Raw genomic sequence first — 19,589 nt, 5'->3', positions numbered from 1 at the left:
TTATTTGATAATAAATCTGATTGTGAAGAGTTTTCTAGTTTCTACTTAATGTATACAAATTTAGTTCGTTAAAGCAACACTAGATGTCTCACTTAAATATTCTTTAGAAATAGCACAACAATATCTAATCATGTATTAATGTTAACTTGTATAACAAAAATATTATAAATATGATATAATTATTAAAATTTTATTTCACTTTGAGAACTTTCAAATATACGACTTAATTTTTTGTATTGATCAATACTAAGTTATGTTATGTTATGTATATAGTGACGTAGCGATCACGCCACCTTTTCAGACGGCTTGCCGCGCTCTGATTGGCGCGCATCCCTACCCCTAGCGAATACAGCACATTCAACATGTTATCGATATCATTGTATTTTTAATATTCGATTACTATTTTCTATTTATTATTATTAAATATTTTAAGCTTCAAAAAAATATTTTATCAATCAATTTTGGGATAGGAATAAAAATTATAACATTATTTATAATTATTACAGTTTAGTTTGAGTGTAATATTATTTTAAAATGATAAATCGATTTATTCAGATCGATTATTTGACAGCTGAAGTCTATTGATGTGTTCATACGTCACTAAGTACGGATTGGCCCGGTTTGCGGATTTGTACATTTCGCTAGTGTTTATTAAGTAAATATAAAATTCTGTGTTAATTTTACAAGTGTTATTCTCTCGGCGAAAACATAAACGAAAAGAAATCTGAGGTAAGAGTTTGTAATAATTTACAGTATATCTTTTATCCATAAATAATGCAGGTAGGCATAAAAGTAAACGTACCTCTTATAACCTATAATTTTTTTGAAATTTCAATGCTATATAAGAATAGAAAAAGAAGACTTTATATCTGTAATTTTATTATTTGATATAATAATAACAAATGTAAAATATTTTTCTGTGTAGCATGCTATAACTAAAATTTATAGTGGTTTTTATATAATTTAGGATATGCGGCGCGCAATCCCTAAACCCATTCTTCGTGTTTGAGACATTTTTTTTATTGTTTTTTTTAGACTTGTTCAGTTTACGTAGTTTCACTGTAATATATTTGAATTGAAAGATTCTTAATATTAGTCAAATAAAAATTTCATGATGTAAACAAAATTTGCATTACTGACATGTATTTTGTTTATTATTGTGATTATCTAAACAAATCTGTTTAAAAAAATAATAAGACTACACATTACCATCACATTTTTAAAATATATAATAATGGGAGCTTGTAAAAGCCTCAGAAATTAAATTAGAGTATGAAAATAATGTATGAGACATTTTATTTTTCTAACTGTGGCAACTAAGCAGATGTTATTGATTTATCTATGAAATGTTCCATATGGTTGCAATGTCACATGTTATATACCAATACTATAATTACTTTTTTTGCTGACTTTTTTCACCAAAGGTTTATGATTCAAGTAACTAATATTTTTTATATATTATCATACATTATAAATAAAACAGTTTGCAAGAAGGGAGATTATTTTCTGCAGGGTAAACAAAGAATCTAGTATCCATTTTCTCTAGTCTAGTGCTAGAATACTTAATGCTAGAATTTGTTTTATCTCACTAAAACAAGGAAGGGAAAGAATTCCTTAAATTAATTCATTCCCATAAATAGGATATAAAATCACTACTGTTTGATTTATAGTCAGACATTGTTCTACCAAATTATTAGTAAAAAAGTTACTCAAATTTACAACATCCTTCAAACTTACTAGCATATCACTTCTTAGTTAAGGAAAAGAGATCTTGTGGTTATGGCTATTATAATATTGATTACTAACTGACCTGGGTGGCTTCGCCGGCTTGAACTACACAAATATTTATTGATCATGTTTATGAAATTATTTTTAATTTAGGAGGTGAACTATGAAACATGTGTTCAAAAATGTGATTTAAAAAAAAATTCCATACAAAGTTTCAACCCCTATTTCATCCCTTTAAGGTTAAAATTTTTCAAAATCTCTTAGTGGGTATCCACATTATGTATATATAGATAATGGATTTAGGAGTTATGACATCAATTTTATCATCTGGTATAAATCATATTTTAAAACAATCCAGAGGGTTATGTAATTTTAACAGCATAAAAACTTCTGTGGAATGTTTGTTTTCTACTTTGTTACAATTTTTAGGTGACAATATATCTCAGTCTGTGGCTTAATACGGCTCATTAATAATAAAAAAATCAATAATTATCTAAAGATTGTAAAGTATCTTGCTGCTAATGTCTTTGTGATAGTAATTTATCATAATAGTGTATCATTGGTGCCATCATACGTAACATGATCAGACACCCCGGTTTGAACGGGACTTTTTGACTGTCCCATCTCTCAATAAAAAAGAAAGTCTCTACGGTGTCCCGTTTGAGCTGACCAAAAATGGTCACGTCAATCATATGTAGACTGTACTGAACCTTTTTTCGGGACATTGCTTGTATTTTCATTAATTTGTAATTTTAACTATTGTATTAAAAAGTAACATTTACCTACAATTTTTATTAATAGGGCAGCAATATTGGCACCTAGCATCTACAGGTAATGCTACATCAGGGAAAAAACCTAAAAACAATACATTTGTGGTTAAATCCTAAAAAATAATAAACTTAAAAAGAGGGCAAAATTTGGTATTAAAGCCGCCAGTTAAAGTGAGGTATCAGATGAAAGAGCTCTGGCTATGCTAAACAGCTAAGCTTGAATTTCAGAAAAAGCTTAAATTTTTGTACGGAACCCTTGGTGGGCGTCCCCGACTCGCGCTTGGGTGTTGTTGTTTTTTATGTACCGATAATTGCGGCGAATCGTGATTCGACTGACCAAATTTTCAATACATATTTCGAAAAATGAGTGGTTGGTACGTCCCGGTGCCATGTTTCCACTGGTGTCCCGGTGGACACACGTGGTCAAGAGAAAAACGGGACGTCTAATCACATTAATCAAACTGCTTATCCAATCTGGAATCTCGTAACCTCAGACTTATATGATACTGGAACGTAGTCCGCAATGTCGACTACCCTGCTATTATATTTGCGGGACTCAGCGTGACGCTAAAAAGAATAAAGTCTTTATATATTTTTATCTTACAGTAGAACACTTTGGCTCTGCGTAGAGACGTCTCCTCGCTGTGCGTTCTCTATCGCATTTATCAAGGTGAGTGTTCTGAAGAACTGTTTGACCTGTTACCTGCCGCCGAATTTTCTAACCGCACAGCACGTCACAAACTTAAATATCATCCACACTATCTGGATGCGTGGCACTCCACTACTGTGCGGTTTCGTAGGAATTTCCTTCCACGCGCCACCGAACTGTGGAATAGCCTACCCGCGGCAGTGTTTCCAGGTCGGTACGATATGGGTACCTTCAAAAAGCGCGTCTATCTCCACCTCAAAGGCCGGCAACGCACCTGTAGCTCCTCTGGTGAGGCACGGGGTCGTGGGCGGCGGTGATCATCATCAGATGACCCGAACGCTCGTTTGCCTTGTCCTTTTTCCATTAAAAAAAAAAAAAAAAGAACTAGACTTTAAACCGCGCCTCATCTAACATCACTGATAAGCACAAAGTGACAGGTCAGCGTGATACGTTATCAACTCAACCTAAGCGGCCCTCGATAACGTATCTTTGACCTTCGTGTCTAAAGACTATTTCAGTCTGAAGTTCAACGATGAGGAAAATATTTACTCAGAGACTTCCTTGATTGATTGCCCTTTTTTAAGAACAGTATATTATGTTTTTTATTAGACTAAAATATATGCATAGTATGAAAATTACGTTTATAAGGCCGTTATTACGCAGCGGCACAGTGTCTCACTGTAATGCAAAGGGTTATGTGTGGGATTCGATTCTCACTCCAATTATTGAATTACTTTTTTCCTCGCCATGGAATAAGACAAAGCATGGCGTTAAGTCCTGCGGCCTGCCACTCAACACGCAATGTCTTGAAAATTACACGGCGGAGGATGCATACAGAAGAGAGTTTTTTCTTTTTCTAATTTCTACACTTTTCCCTTTGCCTACCGTGGTACCCTAAGGTTGCGTGGAAGAGATCGCTCTCTTAGCGATAAGGCCGCCTATTGTACTGTTGTAATGTGTACTTGTCTTTCTATTGTACAAAAAAAAGAATATTTTATTTATTTATTTTACCCTAATATATGCGGGAGAAAGTGAAGCCAAAATAATACTGTAAAAAGTGATATTAATTATTGATAGCGGTCTAAGTTACTTTTGTAAAATAAAGAAAATCACACAGAATTCTTTCTATTATAGAAATTACGAAAATAGGTTGTCTTTTAATTGTGACCTCATTATCAACTTTGTGCTCATTAGTAGGAAAATGGATTATTCTATTATCCTGACTAGCTTCGAACTAAACAAGCTTTATCCAATAACCATAAACTTAAAGCTATTTGTTTTTTATATAAAACTAGCGGCCCGCTCGCGGTTTCACCCGCGTGAACTATGTTATTATTAATTTCTGTCTCCATGACTACGTCCTAGTGACGTTATGCAAAATTTGAAACTCCTAGCATTTGTAGTAACGAAGTTTCATACAAACTTTCAACCCCATAAACAACCCCTTAGAAGTCGAATATTGCAAATTCCCGTCTTAGCGAGCACCTACGTCCTATAAATAACGCCTATACAAAATTTCAGATTCCTAGCACATGTAGTTTCTGAGATTTCGTGATGAGTGAGTGACCTTTCGATTTTATATATATAGATTACATTTTCTTTTCTATATGAATATTAATTTAATCTTTATACAACGCGATTGGCTGGTCGATATACAGGGTGGAATTGACGGCACCACTTTAAATGAAACCACAGTTTTAACTACTCTATAAAAGCCTAATATAATTCAGAAAAAAAATAATTCCCAAAAATTAAAAAGTTATATTTTCAAACAAAATAAATAATAAAATAATCGTTTTAAAAAAAAACGCCATTTGTAAAGTGTTATATTATCACTCACACACTTACCTGTCAAAGCGGCAACGTCGCACACGCTTCATTCAAGAAATCGAGTCGCAGCAACTAGCGTAGGTATGTAGGCAACGGCGGCGAGCTGATGTTAAATTAACGCAACACTTAGGAATACACTTTACACACACTTTTATTGAATTATTTCTATTAGGTTTTTAATTTTACTTTTGTTGCACTACAAACACATTTTTTATGTTCCCGTTTTAAACTAACACTCATTTTTAACATGTTTACAAAATTATTACAATAATAGCATTTTTTTCACTTTTTTTAACAATAAATATTACATTTTCTGTCCACATTACATTCAGCTCGATAATGACCCATATTATTACACTTGAAACATTTAATATTTCTTTTAATTGTAGCATTTCTTTTTACAATAAATGCAGATGATGATGACACAATTTCCCCCCGTAGTAGTATTATGGTTTGGAACTTCCAAGCATTCCAATTTTTTACTCCTTCCAGTTTTATTACTGTGCTGTTTCCTTTCCATTGTGATTGTTTATTTTGCTTGTTTTTCTTTTTTATTCCTTCCCGGCAACTTAACCTCCAAATTTCAATACCAACGCCGAAGCGTCGCGTGAAGTAACGCTGTTTTAATCTCGCCAGTATTTCTAATTTTCTACGATTGATGCAATCTTCTTTATTATTGTTACGACGTGGTCTGGGCCCATAACCCGTTGTATTTATATGGTTTAGTAAATAGCATTCAGCTATAGTCCGACCCAACTACTATTGCGCAGAATGTACGCGCCGCACCGATTCTATGGGAATCCCCGGTAATCGGTGCGGCGTGAGCGGGGTGTCTTTGTACAGATAACAAAATTCATTTTTAATATTGATTGATTGTGCAATATAACACTATAATTCATAATAAATGTAGATTATACTTTTTACGCATGATTTGATATTAAAATAATTAATAAAATTATCAATACTATTTACAAATAATTACTAAATATTAATTTATTTCGTATTGAGTTTTCGCAGGTCCTCGTGTAACATTATAAAACTCGTTTAATATTTAATTTTTATACGATTTTCTATCAAAATAATCATACAAATATAAATAATAATGAAAATCTTAATAAAAAATTTAATAGTATATTCGATAAGTATTTTAGTTAATGGCAACTATTACAATGTTTTTAATTATCTGTGTGAGAACAGAACTTAGCCGCAGAACGGCTAAGTTCTGTTGTATTTACATTATTTTGTTCGACTTTATACGTTGAATAATTATTAAGTGTTTTAAATTATTTGGATGTTGTTTAATATTAATTTTATCATTAATCGGATTTCTAAAATCGTGATGAATGTTTCGTGATCGTGATGATGTGATTACTGAGTATTTTTCTCAAATGTGAAACTATTGTGTCAGTATTTGAGTGTACTATCAAAACATACATTTTTTTAAGACATTTCAAACAAATGTTGAGTTTTTAATATTACTTATGATGTAAATATTAGTGATAGTAAAAGGAGAATGCGACAACGACGATGTAAAACTAATGTTAAATGTAAGTACCTATCTATCGTAGTTCAATATCATTTTGTGTTAAAAATTTTGAATATAACTTTGTGGGTGGTTCAATAACCATGCAGTATTTCTAAATAATTTCATAATAAAGGTGATATAATAAATTGACTTAAAGTAGGATTTTGTTAAACAATTTTAATAAGAGGTTTGAACGTTATTTAGATTTATAATAAATAGGTAATTGCGTGAAAAAGAACGCGAGATATCGTTCTTTCTCGTTCGGTTTTGTTTTGACGAATGAAAAGTAGAAGTTTGGCAACGCTTAGTAGTATTTTTGTAGTAGTATGTGTATGTGTGCGTCACACGAAATACAGGTATGGAGAAAAATCGTGAAATGAAAAAAAAATCCTACGTCTAAACTGTTGAGGCATCTTGATTAATTTCTTTAGCTTCGGGTTTGAAATTTTTTACCCTATATGCAGTTTCAATTAAAGAAGCGCAGCCTCTTCCACCCTGTATAAATGACAGGTCATTTCAACTATTTCTTATCCCATAAGGCATCGTCCGAAGTTTCACTATTTTTAAGATATTGGACATTTGTTTTTTTTTTATAAATATCATATTTTCTTCGAAAAAAAAATATGTTTTGCGATTAACATATTTTTTTCTCTGTTTAATATTCCATTCAATGACTTAACCTGAAGCCTCCTGAATATTATAATTTGTTTCTTTATTAAGTTTGAAAATACTACAAACATTTAGTCAGAAGCTGTAAATTTCAATTGGTCTTAAAAAAACTTAGTTTTTAAGATATAAACTAATTAACGTCCAATTTAATGAAATTTTCTTAAGACGTACTGCAATTATGGGTAAATATGCCTAAAGATTTAATTATAATTTATCTTTTGTTTTTTTTTTCATTTTCTTACTTTGCATTTTGCACGCCTGTAGCGGTCACAATTCTGATATCTTTTGGTTCTAACTTCCTAGCCGAATGGGGACGACCTTTGCCGGAACACTCAAACAACTTTCAAATACACCGATTTTTGCGTCAATTTTTTTATTAAATTTAGTATATTACGTCTATTTTGGTCCGAGTGTGGACTTCGCCCTCTGTCATTATCCTATCCGCTCCGCCGCGAGTATCGCCTTCCGTTATCCACCATCCGCTTGTAATGTTGCCATAGATTTTGTTCACTCAGGATATATTCTTGTTTACCCTTTTAGGATTTTTTAAAAATTCCACTGATAAACCTTGTTTTTTTTTCTCGAAATTAAAGCAAATATGGAGAACCTAGTAATCCAACAGTCCATTTTGTAGCCAGCCAAATTCGAAAGTTGGTGTGCTGGCGGACAACAACGCCGCGGTTCGTCCTATTAACCAGGCCAGAGAAATAAAAGAAGTCATTCTAACAAGTGGGGAATTCGCATCCATAACAATCGTTTATATTCCCACTACACCACATCGATATGATATTAATATTAAATTAGCATATAATATGAAACTACAAAATAAATAACCAACCCTACCCTACTTGATAATTTATTCAAATCAAACAGAAGTTGTTACGATATTTTACGTAATAAGTGTTGAGTGTCTATTTTCTTGAGTGGACTTCGCCCCCTAGTTATCCTGTCATTAGTGACCGCCTCCGAAGTGTCTCAGTTTCCACCGTCTGTAGTGTAACCACGAGATGGACTTTAATGATTTTTATATACAAATAAAAAAAAAATAAGCCATTGTTGCGCAGTTAAAGTCTCTGACGGTTAGCCTATAGCGTTTTGGGTTCGATATCCTTTTTTGACATGAACCCTCAAAAAGTATCTGGATCCAAAAAAGTAGCTTTTTGAAATATTTTATATAGGGGTTCCCAATCGGGGAAATAAATTATTTTTGTATCCTCGCCCCAGTAGAAACAAGTACGCGAATGAGTTCAGTCACTGTACATACAATGTATCGAATTTGAATAGTAAGCTTAGAACTAATTTTAACACTGAATTCTCTGTGCTCTGTATGCTATACAAGATAAGCTGTGAAGCTGAAACATTTTATCAATATCGTATATTTATTTGCATATCACTTATATCTCTTAAAGTTCATTCACAGGAAACTCATCTCAATACAACCCCTCGTTATCGACAGACGGATATATTTTTTCAAACGTCCAATGACATCCGCCAATGTGTCATACAAAAAATAATAATATTTAGTGGTACTATGGCTTTTTCTAATTTTAGAATCGAGAAAAATCAATGTATGGTTTTTAGAAGTTTTATATCGATTTTATTATTATTAGATTCATTTTTTTTATAATCGCTTGCATTTATACAGGTGTCCCAGGAGTCGTCTTATCGTTGACTCCTGACATTCTCCTGTATATTCTAAGCTACCAATTAAACCCTCTCTCCATTACCTGATATTTTAAAACCAAATAACCTCTTTCAAAACTATATTTATTTTTCTTCCATATTTATTGCAAACTTGCAGGATCTGTATAAAAAGCCAGTCAAGTATATGCTAGTTATAGTTTAAGTATCTATCGCATGACCCATACACGAGGGTATTATTGTTTCATTATCTCTTAAGCTATTCTATTTTAATGCGATGTAGCGAGTAGGAAAACTACTTGTGTTTATTGTAGGTAGCGTTTTATATTTTTATTGATGTGAAATAAAAAGTCAAAATTTTCCACTTTTGATCTCTTTCATAGACCTACGTATTTCCTTGTCGTCTACACTGATCGAAATCGATCCTCGCCCTATAGTGTAGTGCACTAGCGTTCCAGATTCGAGTCCCGCTTCATTAAAATTTATAAAAAAAATCTTTCCTTTTTTGTGAATAACACTACAAAAGCTAAAAACTTATAACAAAATTATAAGTTTTTTTCTAAAGAACATATAGTATGTATATTTCACAAATATATTAAGGCGTATTAGGTTTCTGTCTTAGATGAAAAATATACGGTGATATTTTTTTGGTATAATAGTATAAAAAATATATTTTATTTATTATCTATGATTTTAACAAACAAAATATATAAATCGTGGCGACCCCACAAAGTTTCTTCGCTTATGTCATACCTACACCCTTGCCACTATTGTCTCACGTGTGTAGGAGTCTTTATTAACGAGTACAGAGTCTACCGTCGCCGGTTTCATCCAATTTACATCTTATACTGGCAGGAATAAAGTTCTTTTCTCTATAAATCGTAATAAATCTGGACGTTCCAGTAAACGTAGCGTAATAAAAGCGGTGATAAACGTTGAAATCACGTTGCTATTTTATCCATATATACTACTTATTACAAAAGTTATGCATTTATTTTAATACGAACATTATTTGCTTAAATTCGCTCTCGATAACTGTAAAACGGAAAATCCCGTTTTTTTCTGCCCTTAAGTAATTTTACTACTTACCTTTTTTTTCTACTTTTTAGAAATTACTATATTTAAGTTATAGTCGAAAGTTCTTAATGATTTCGAGGCGTTATTATAATCAAAATGTTTTCTTCTGTCGTGGTAGTGAAACTAGAGAGACCGCCACTTGGTTCGATTGCATGCATGCATTGCATGTTTGATGAGCACAATGTATGACTAGGGTTTTTTTCATTTTTGTGCCCCTGTGAAGAATTATTTAAATATTATTTAATATTTTCGTTCCCTCGCGCTGGCAAGAAGCAAAGCCTCCTTTCGCCACTCAACACGTAATGCCTCGAGAAAGGCGGAAATTTTGGAAAGATGTCTTAACACTACGTTGTTTCTGAGCATGAAGCTAAGAAAAGTCTTTTTTAATAATCGTCTGTAAAGTCACTTTAAAATGTTTATTAATTAGATATCTCGTATTATCTACATTAAATTTAACTAAGCCATTCCAAGCAAAAAAAACAACGTTATCAGTCGTTCACTTGTATTATATATTTTTAAACATTTACAGTTTCATTCGATACAATAACTCCCATATCTTTGCTCGTGGTATATTGTACTAGCAATCCTGATAACAAACAATAAAATAAGCGTGAAAGTCAAACAAGTACTTGATAAGATATTTAATCTTAACCGTATTTTAAAATTTAAGCAAATAAATAAAAAATATTTCAGTTACATACAACTTGAATAGGTAAATAGATTTAAATTGTTTTATTAGGTAGGTATAGCTAAACCCTCCTTGCTTTTCGACCATTCGTTGGAAACATTGAGGCTATCGTGGAGCAGGAAGAAAGAGATACAGCGTGAAGCGGATTTGATTTACTTTTAAAAAATAAAAATCTATGAAAACCCTGGAAAATATCACTAGATACGCCCATAGGCGCTAGTAACGTCAAGTGACTTGTAATACTTATTTCAAAGTGTAGGGGTTTTTTTTAGTAAGAGACACAGGCACACTCATATAATTATCTTAGCGAGTTAACGTTTCCTAAAGCAATTAATTATATCTCTTCTTACAGACGAACTTTGCAAGGCTAATTTTGTTGCATATATTTAGTGATGATAAAGACTGTATGGGTAATGGATTCGATTGCGTAATAGTTTTTTTTTAACTTTACTACTTTTAAGACACTGTTCTCCACTTTTCACTCAAATTGGAGAGAGAAACAACTGAACGCTGCTGTAGACTTTCATAGGGCGGGAGAAAATTATTATGAAATAATAAAAAAGGCGTCTTTTAGCTGTAACTAAATTTATAAAATCTATACTAATTACTTAATATAATAAAGCTGAAGAGTTTGTTTGTTTGAACGCTAAGATCTCTGGATCTACTGGATCGATTTACTTTGTTTTTGTTTTGTATGAAAGCTGTATTCTTCAGAAGTGCTATAGGCTATATAATATTACATTACACATATATACTAATAAATTAAAATACTTTCTAATTTGACATGCAATTTATTCTGCCATGTTAATAACAACCGTCGTCGCTACGCGACCGCGTTCGTTACCGCGTCATTTTGATATTCATCCTTATGAAAATAAATATAATAGTCACTTTTAGCATTTCATCTAGATTGAAATTATATTTCTATAGAAATTATATTCTTATATTTCAAGCAGGCGTAGCCGCGTCCGGGTCCGCTAGTATATTTATATACATTCAATCGATTGTAGCTCGAAACCACAATGTAACTGCACCTTAATTACTTTATTTATGTTTAAAAAATGTCATAATATTTTAAACAACACAGAGCTGTCGTCGGTGTCGGTCAAAGCAATGCAAGTGCACTGAGCCCGCGTCTATTTCTGCGCGTTTCTCGGGGAAACAGGGTTGCCTATCTAAAGTTCTAGTTGAATTATTTCTTAATACTAAGTAATATGTATAGTAGCTTGACAGTAACTGACTAAATGTCCTGTATTTTCTGATTTTAAAAGTGCAAATATTATTAATTATTTATTTTAATTTTATTATTTTTATTCAAGTAATATGAGTGTCGTTGTAATCCGGTTGTAAGGTCACGCCTCCCTTTCATTCTTAATTAATGAAGTCTGTATTAATTGTTTTCGTAAAAAAACTCGTGTACCTACAAGACTTATTTTCATGTACTTTGAATGAAATTGTTAAAACGACAATATTTGATAACGTTGGTAATAACGGTACAGAATTGTAATAGCTTCTCAGTATAATTCTTGTTTGCTTTATTTTAAAACAAGCTAAAGATCGACAACATTATATATACTCTTGTTGTGCATACCGTGACGGTAAAATTGCGGCTAATATAGTAGTCAGTCACCTTCTTATAAAGAAAGATGTATTAGGTAGTACAAAACATCTGCCTTACATTATATATGTAATTGTCAAATAATTATTCAATACAATTACGAGCAATCGATTTTAAACATCTTTTAAATATTCGTTTTCCATTTTAGGATATTAGTTGTTTAACGGCGGAATCTAACGCCGTGCTATATCCTAATATACCCAATCGAATCCACAATCATAGTGTGTATAATTGGATACTTCTCAACTGTGCTACGATAGCGCTTACCAAATAGTTCAACAAAATTATATTGACATATAACTTAAGTTTTTTCCTTGACTAGCCGTGCTATCCGCATTCTGATTGTTATATTTTTCTTCTTGTTAATAAGCCGGCTCCGTGATGAATAGAATGTTAATTAGCTATCAGTCTTTACGAGAGAGATGTGCCTATATATCTAAATGCGTAACTGCAATCTAGTTTAAACGTAGCCGTAGATATGTCGAACTCGCGTCTCCTAATATCCGCTTAAACGATATAGCCAATTAGCTTGCACGTTGTCAAATCATTATTAACACTATAAAATGTTAGATGCTTTCTGTATTTATCTTTTAGCTTTACGCTGTATTCCGCTGTATATGGCAGAGGGATTTTAGTGTTAAGACACTCTGTTTTCCGCGAAATTTTGTAGATATTGAGTGTTGCGCTTTGCTTTTTTAACAGAGGACGGAAATGGAAATATTAATAGCTTAGAGTGAGGTTCGAACCCACAGGTTATTTATATTGTATATGTATGTACGCTTTGTTTATTTAGGTTATTAATATTTTGAGTGAAAAGTTGAAAGTTAGAATCATCACTCGGGTCGGTTAATACATTATCATATAAAATACTCTCATTTCTATTTGTTATCTTTTAATTAATGTAGTTATTTCAATTGTTCTTGCGTAATGTAATTTAATTTTTTACCATAAATGTTGTATTTCTTGTATAAATAAAGCTTTTGATTTTTAAAGTATGTTTAGTTAAACATCTGTTAACCTTTTTGCATATTTTAATCAACATTATACTATTATTTTTTATATATAAAAAAATATATTAATAAAAATATTTTTAAAATATTATTGTTGTAAAATAGTCCCGAATATGACATTTTTTTAAATAAATTTAAGCAAAATAATCACAATTATCCTTAACGATTTCAGTTAAACTTCACATATTTAACTTTCTTTTATATGTTATTTTTACTTATGTTCAATTTTACTTAGCCACAGCGCGACAACCCTGAGGAGATCACGGTCACGACTTGCGAATGGCGGGAACTCGAAACGTTCGAATTTCAAATTCAGTTTCCCATCGTGCGCTGTTCTCGACGCACGTATCGTGACTGTTTAGTTTTTACATATTTTTTAAATTATATTTTTACATTATTTACAAAATAATATACTATAAGTCCATAGCGACTTCGTGGCTGTGATATACAAATAAGTGATAGTTCAACAGTTCACATCGGTGTTGTGGGTAAGTGAGCACGTGAGGTTCAAAGTTTAACCGGCCTGTTACGTGGTCATCTGTGGTTACTCTTCCGTAATTTGATTTATGTTTACGCAATATATTTTAGTTTTAATTTACACAATGTATATTTATTAACTTTAGCCTCATTTCCGGTAATAAAATGAGAAAATAATCGCTTAGTTTTTATATCTACCCGTCTTTATTTTTAGGAAGTAATCATCTACGCCATGTGTATTAGTAATTGAGAGCTTAAAAGCTTCAAAAATATATTCGTCTACAATAATGTTAAAATTTTATTATGAGAATATAGTAAGTAAATTATTATTGAAACCTTCTGGCATTTTGTTTGTTTTTACTCGACTAACATCTAGGTGGCAGGTAATTGCGCTCGGTACAGGCGATTTATCCCGTGGTTGGGTAAAAACGCCACAATCTCGTCCAGTGAAAATTTCATACAAATCTGCTCGTCTGCTTCAGGAGATTACGGTAGACAAAAAAATATTCGCTTATTTGGGTTTCACTATCTATCGTTAATAATGATCATACAGTTGGAAAACACTGTTATTCTGAGACAGAGAATTTTTTTGAGTATATTTTGACAAATCTCGAATATTAATATATTTTATTTACCATTCATCACCATTTTGTTAAGTTTTTTTGATCTTCTTTCTTTAACTCGGCCGATACAAAACTATATTATAAATATTTCTCCAGAAGTATTAAAGTATAGTTAATTGTTTATTTCTTTCTCATATTCATATATTTCGGCAGGATTTGAATTTCAAATAATATTCCTACGATCCCATTAGACAATGTATAAGTTGTATAGGCGGAGAGTGGATAAGAGCATGAAGTTTTGTTTTGAGTTTGTTAGTTGAGACTACCTAGTGTCAAGTCACTTCGTTCTCGCGGAGAATTGCACTCTTTTCTGTTACACATCTCATCTATATAAATATAAAATCGAAAGGTCACTCATCACGAAATTTCAGAAACTACATGTGCTAGGAATGTCAAATTTTGCATAGGAGTTATTTATAGGACGTAGGTGTTCGCTAAGACGGGAATTTGGAATATTCGACTTCTAAGGGGTTGTTTTTGGCGTTGAAAGTTTGTATGAAACTTCGTTACTACAAATGCTAGGAGTCTCAAATTTTTCATGGACGTCACTTATAGGACGTAGGTACTCATAGAGACAGAAATTAATAATAACATAGTACACGCAGTCGAAGCCGCGGGCGGGCCGCTAGTTATGTATATTCTTAAACACCCACACATACCTACACATATAAGTTTGTTTAGATTAAAAGAATGATTCACAGCTGTTCAGACTAAGGACCGGGGGGTCAATAGCTTCCGCAAACGTTATGTCTTACGACTCGTTTATTTAGTCAGTCGTTTTGTAAATGCAATGTGCGAAATTATTTACATAAATTGTGTATTTTGATATTTTCTATAGTTGCCTTTTGTTTTAGAGATGAAATTCTAGTATTTTATAGAATGAAAACATTTTTTTTTAGCTTCACGCTCTATATGGCACATAGCGATCGCACCAATTAAGTATTGGAAATATTGTAATTTTAATATTACTTGTAGGCATTATTATTATTATACTCGGGGGAATGCATTATATTAAATAATGCATTCCCCCGAGTGGGAATTGAACCCATAACATACCTATACGGTGCTTGACGGTCTACGTAATAAATATATATTTACAATTGAACTACAAAAAACATTAAGTTCTGCATCAATGGCTGTTAGTAATAAGTTTATTACGTTTTATTTATTGGACTGCAACGGTTGGATAGGCCCGTTGCTGAATAACGTTATGTAACCGTAAAACTGACCTAAACTAGACGTGCTATTGTTACGCTAACAGACCGAAACGGTGTAACAACTATACTGCATATAATGTTATTACTAGTAAATAATGATAGTAGTGAGCTGGGTGTCTTAACACTATTTTCTCTCTGCCTTTTCTATAATTTGCGGGAGATAAATGAAACAAAAACGGAGTATAGGCCGTTTTATCTTGTGGTTGTGTTGACTTTGATTAGAATGTTGATTTTCATATATTTTTTATATTAATTTCTGCTGATACCTCCAATTATTTTTGAGGTAATAATAGGTCTCGACCGACAGACAGATAGATAGACGGAAAAAGAACAGAAAGATCGACCGTGATCGATTCTTCACCAATTAAATCTTCTCAAGGGTACCCTGTAAAATTTATATGGGCCCAGTCTGTTAATTCTTTTATTTAAAGAATTTTCTGTGAAATTATGTTAGAACTGTTTAATAAGAACAGAAACATTCCATTGCAGTCTTTAAATGTTAATGTAACTCGTCACAGTCATTCACTCGTAAGCATTACTTCGCTATATTACTAAGTACTACATACAGTATACAGTAAGGTAAGTACTACGTACTGTTAAACCGAAAAAACCTTTATTTCTATGCTAGTAGAATTACTTTTCCTTTAAAAGGATTAATTTGACGACTTAAGATTTTAATTAGCGACGCTATGCTAATTAAATATACTTAATAGGTTAGGCTTAGGCTATTTTGACAAGCACATGCTAAATGCCCAAGCAGGAAAAGGGACGATCGTTAATTTTGAATTAAGCAATAACATACAAACAATTTTGTAATTCAAAATATAAATTAAAATAATATTATAATATTATTAATAATTCGTTTCCTATATTTTGGCAATGTATACGTTCTTTTGTGTGTGGAATTGCGTAACTCATCGCCGCGTTTTGTGTATCGGAGAGAAGACATGCAAATAATTAATATACAATCTTCTCCTTTCAATCTTTTCGTATCCCGCATATAGCAGGGTAGGCAGAGACAGCCTAGTGTTAAGACAATTCGCCCTTTCATTTCCACCAAATTCTGGAGGCAATACGTGGGAATCGAACCCACAACCTATCCCGTTTACTGGCCCCAGAATATATTAATCTATTATACTGTATCTAGCTAAAGAAGACTTAGTTATGCTTATACAAGATAATCTTATCAACTTTATTATGAAGTCGGATAGTTAAAATTAAAATGTTAAGTAAAAGACGATCTCGGAATAGACTTCATTAATTAACTGGAGCACCTTCACAAAGCCTCGAGAAAGTAATATCCGATGCTATGCTTGATGTCTTTCAAGCCCGTTAAGGGTTTTCTATTATTAATGTCGTATTTTTAGAAATAATAGATTTTGATATTTGTTTTGTATATTTTTGTGTAGTTTTATGGTATAATTTTTAGAGAAACAACTATCAAAATGACACACTATTTATCTAGAGTGACGGAACTCAACGCCGCACCGTGCGTATCAGAGATATTATCGTTTATGAGTAGGTATAACTAGTACTAAATAGCCTAGCACATATTCACAGATAACCTAGTGATTTATCACTCATTTCTCCACTATCATGCTTTTATAGTGTGTATCTAGAGTACCAAAGAGGTTTTTACAAGAAAACTTGTGACAGTAAAATTTGAACTCATTACCTACGAGCACGAAGTACATACAAACTGCGTCCACAAATAGCTATTTAATTTCACAGTATGTATTAGACTAAACACAAATCAACTGATAGATGACACACGTATACCATTGAAAAGGCAGTAGTGTATCATAAAGGGCATAGGTGGCGCTTCACTTGGAACTTACTTATCATCCCCAGATAACCCCAGAGCGGGTGTAAACGGTGATAAGTTTATAGACTTGTTTGTTTTATAGTGTTAATGAAAGGTGTGTGATATCTTTTGTTTGTAATTCTATGTATATTTTACGTTTTAAATCGAGTTTTCGTCTTGATGATATCGATTTTGGTAATTTTTTTTTACTTTGAGTAGGGTATATGTAGCTAATGTCACTATTTAACGGGACATTTTAAATATTGTATTAAGAAAGTGTCGTGCCATTGGAGAGGCCTATGTCCAGCAGTGGACGAGGACAGGCTGACGATGATGATGATGATGATGATGATTAAGAAAGTAACATTTAACTATTGGAAGCTATCGTTTTTTAGGATGGCTTTCGATTTTTTTTAGAGTTGTGCTTTCGTTTTTTTAGAAGTCTGTTTATTGTATAGTGATCACACGAGCAAAAAACGGGGTGTCTGGTCACGGTAGATGTACCGTATACCCCAGAGATAGTCCTATGTAAATTTTATGACGATCGGTTGAGCATTTTTTCAAAAACGTTGTGCTTTAGTTCACACATAATTCGTACTTTTTAACTATATTTACTAAAATTGACTTATTTATTGAGCTTTTAAATTATTATTTTAATTATTTTTAATTAAGCCGTCACTTGATTTGCTGCTGATTTGATAATTATTTTTTTTCTTTTTTTTTTAAAGAATTTTTAGTATTTATTCATAGTATACAAAAAAAATCATATAATATTAGCATAGTACATCTATGTATACAATAAAAGGCGAAGTTCCCACTGACTGAGGTATAGACGCACGTACAGCCGTAACCACTGATGGTTGAAAGTTTGTATGGAAATATCTTTATCGGCACTCATTTTTATAAAATTTGAAATTTAGACTTAAAAATATTTCATTGAACACCCCCTAAACTGAAAATAATTTCATAAATATATTTAATAAATATTCGTATAGTTCAAACGGGCGAAGCCGCCCAGGTCCGCTAGTATTGATACAAATGTACATACGATACATACAGACCAGAGGGATAAACGCGTATTAGTAATTCTCTTTGCTAAACGTTGCCCACCTACATTGCCGGTAAGTGGGTCACACTCACGTCCAAGATTAAAGTCCACTATTACAGCAAATCTTCGGACATTATATTACTTATATGTAAAATAGTTTGTTTTTAAGTTTTATGTAAGTTTTGCTAGTCGTAGCCCGCAAGTTCATTTGCGTGGCCTATAAAACTAAACTAAACTCCTGTTTTTGCCCGTTCTCATAGGAAGGTCGAGTGTTTTTGTCTCTTAACATACTGTACTCTCCAATCATACCCTACACTCCTCAAAAAACATACATGCAAAATTTCAGCGTTCTACGCCGCGTAGTTCCGGATGTACGTTTTCACTTCGCAGCCAAAGAGCTATATAAAAATAGATATAACATATACTTTATCACTTTTCTTGATAATTTTCTCAAAATATACTAGTTGTAAGACATCACTTGGTGTATTTAGTGTATTTAGTGTTGTTTTTTTGTGCTCTAGACTAAAGGAATAAAGGAATCTTGTATCCAATTACGTATGAATCATGTATTTGACCTCCTCATTAAATTTAAAACATTTCATAAACCGCCTTGGTAATACTCATTAAACTTTTCCTTTAGTTTTGGTTTTGTTTTAATCTTATTTAATTTTATTATGTTCAAAAAGAATTGTGAAATTTATGACATTATCGCGATAAAGTTATTCGTGATATTTTTGATATAATCTCTTCATTACACTGTGAAGACTTTTATTCGCTCCTTATTAAAGAAAAATATATTTCTTAAGTTAGATTTCTGAGCAATAGAACGTCTCCTGTTCACGCAACTGTCGAAGATTCGATTCCGACTCAATGGAATGAATTATTTTAATTTCCTCGCTCTGGTAACAAACGGTACATATTGTACGGTGCGTAGGTAACAGAGTGTCTTACCATAAATAGTTAAGGCACTCCGTTCCCTACGCACTAGTAAGTTCCCTCAGAATATCTCTTAACAATATAGTATTCATATCATTATAATTTCGTCTCTATAGTCTATTCTCAGTGCTAGACTAAACGGTGTGCGTCATATTCCAACTTCGTGGTCTTGACCTAGTTGGTGTAATATTCTTTGAAGTACAAAGTACAAAATCTGCTTGATTGTACGCTAACATTATTATGATTCTTTTTGTCGTACGTATTTTTAATATTAAATTA

General features: G+C 32.3%; 1 protein-coding gene across 2 annotated transcripts in view; it reads left to right on the top strand.

Annotated features, from left to right (window-relative positions):
• The first annotated feature begins 582 nt into the window (after positions 1 to 582).
• The window catches only part of Acsl (Acyl-CoA synthetase long-chain), a 51,133-nt gene continuing 32,126 nt past the window's right edge, over positions 583 to 19,589 (top strand). The window contains exon 1 of one of the 2 annotated variants that reach the window (XM_085196052.1): positions 583 to 729. The gene's annotated coding sequence lies outside the window, so the exon portion shown is untranslated. Of the gene's footprint in view, positions 730 to 13,520; positions 13,694 to 19,589 lie in introns of those variants that run through there. The other variant, XM_085196060.1, reaches the window with a different exon arrangement.

Source organism: Heliconius melpomene, chromosome 1 (genome assembly GCF_056956725.1).
Source record: "Heliconius melpomene rosina isolate 202511_hmr_F chromosome 1, ASM5695672v1, whole genome shotgun sequence".
Classification (NCBI taxonomy): domain Eukaryota; kingdom Metazoa; phylum Arthropoda; class Insecta; order Lepidoptera; family Nymphalidae; genus Heliconius; species Heliconius melpomene.
The sequence above is the reverse complement of the archived record's forward strand: the minus strand, read 5'-3'. Positions and strand labels throughout refer to the sequence as shown.